General features: G+C 34.4%; 1 long non-coding RNA gene across 1 annotated transcript; it reads right to left on the bottom strand.

The window, feature by feature from the left end:
• Positions 1-42: 42 nt before the first annotated feature.
• Positions 43-2,241, bottom strand: LOC105463036. The gene is made up of 4 exons (XR_976149.1): positions 1,806-2,241; positions 1,567-1,740; positions 974-1,154; positions 43-558 (listed from the first exon to the last, which is right to left on the bottom strand). It is a non-coding gene; the product is annotated as an uncharacterized LOC105463036 (long non-coding RNA).
• Between the last annotated feature and the right edge of the window lie 6 nt (positions 2,242-2,247).

The following is a 2,247-nucleotide window of genomic DNA, read 5'->3' as shown; positions in this document are numbered from 1 at the left end:
GTTAGTAAAATACTCGATAATTTTTTTTATTTTCTAGATAAAATCTGGTAAGTTATATTTATTTAGACATTTTTTTTAAGTTATCTTTACATTTTGACGGGAGATAATGTATTTTTACAAACACTATCCTCATATGTAATAACACAAGGGATTATCGTTAACACGATCCATAGACACTTGGAAGTATCTTCTATGGACTGCTCTCAGCAATACGTGTAAAGGATCAAACAACTCGTCCAACACGCGAGCCTTTGGTTCGTACATACCCTGTTGCATATTGCCACTTACCTCCAGATTCGGGACTCTATATTGCGCTACTTACAAACACATTATTGTCGTAACACATAATGTCATGACTTTGCAAGCGTATCAAATTAAGAGCTTCTCCAGCTCATACTGGTATCGCGGACAATATTTATTCGCCAACAACGTGGTCCTGCTCGGCAGGAGTGGTGTGCACAAGGATCGGCATCTATTAAATCTTAATGTCCTACACGTGGGCCTGGACCGATGGATAGTAAATAAATGTTTCACTGAAACATTTTATAATACATTTTCCTAAAAAAAGAAAACAATAACATGATGAGAGCATAGGACATGTACACTTCTAAAATAGCAAGATGCACTGTATAAGATTAATCTCCAGACACATGTGTATCTGTCAACCTATATTTTACCCGATGTTGCCAAGCAACACAATATGCAGTATATAAATACGTTATTCGCAAATTTATGTTAATGTGTCGTGCATACCGAATATTTATGCGAAAGTTTCGAGATATCAAGAAAAGCGAGGCAACGAAAAATAACACAAAAGAATAATCACGGAACATAAATGTTAGCTATTGGCAAATAATCTTGCGTGGTAAGATTAAGTACAAAACTGACATGTGATTTTTCTCCCTTTTCCTTTTGTGATGTCTACAATTTGTCGAGATCATCGTGATTCTCTCAACAAAAATCGTAAACTTACCGCAGATATCTCCTGTCGATCACTTCGCCCGGAAGAATAGAATATACGTTGATGTACGTCATCACTTGATTTCCCGATATTACTACGCGCTTCACTCTCTGAACGGCTTCATTATCGTCAATGTTGCATGCAATCGCATCTCAATTTGGCAAGGTAAGACATCGGCGAAATAATTCAATAACTGCATAACAAATATTACGTTATTCAAAGTAATAAGAATTATATTTGCTGTAAATGTTTTATATGTTTATAATTCGTAAATACCTCAATAGTGCCTTTGTTTGACAATTTAATTCGTTACAGTGGAATCTGGCCTCATTTAAGAACTGTGTTTCAAGACCGACAAAATATGCAGCGCATTGTTTGTATGTGGTTTAATATAGATATTATAACAGTAAAAATTATTAGCCACCAACATTCGTGTCGGCTCACAAAGGCACTATTAAACTATTTAAGATTTATTCATTAGACGAACCTCAATTAATTTCTTTAAGTTAAAATGAAATATTGATGTTCTATAATGTAAAACTTATCTTATAAATAGTGAATATTTAATACTACTTTTATTAATGAATGTATTATGAGACTATTACCTTTTGAAGTAATTTCGTATTTTTATTTGTAGGTATTCAATAATTTCCAAATGTGCCAATATAAGCGATATAACGCTGTCAACAGTCGCATATCAGCTTCCGACGAGATAGAAGCATCCGAGGACTTGGCGGCAGATACGTAAGTGCGACAATTCTTACGTTACTTAAGCAGAACTGAAATTGTTGAAATAGAATTATGAGACACATTACATATATAATATTAATGATATATCTCTTACCTTTTTCTTTATCAAGGGCGAGATGAAACATGGGCATGCAGATGAAGTCGAAGAGATGAAGTCGATGATCGAAGAGTAGCACGAAAATCCGGTAGTCGACAACGAAGAACATATCAAGCATATGATTGATGACAGAAGATATATCATTGATGTATGTAGATGTATGTTCTTTAATGTTCGCGTTTATCGACTGTTTTCGTAGCTGCGCTGGAAATGATTTTTTTCATTTTTTTCGCTTTCTTCTTCTTTTCGCTTATCATCGCGAATGATCGTCGATTTATTTCTCGGACTCTTATATACGTCCTAGTTTTCACAAAATATTGTAGAACTTCATCAGGTATTTCGTCCACTTCTCTACTATTTTTGACGAGCGCCAGAACTTTTTGGATAACAAAGCTCTCTTTTGAAAAATAGTCACCATGGAATTGTACGAAATACTTTT

Source organism: Wasmannia auropunctata, unplaced genomic scaffold (genome assembly GCF_000956235.1).
Source record: "Wasmannia auropunctata unplaced genomic scaffold, wasmannia.A_1.0 LD336092.1, whole genome shotgun sequence".
NCBI lineage: Eukaryota > Metazoa > Arthropoda > Insecta > Hymenoptera > Formicidae > Wasmannia > Wasmannia auropunctata.
Note: the sequence above shows the minus strand (reverse complement) of the source record. Positions and strands in the feature narration are given on the sequence as shown.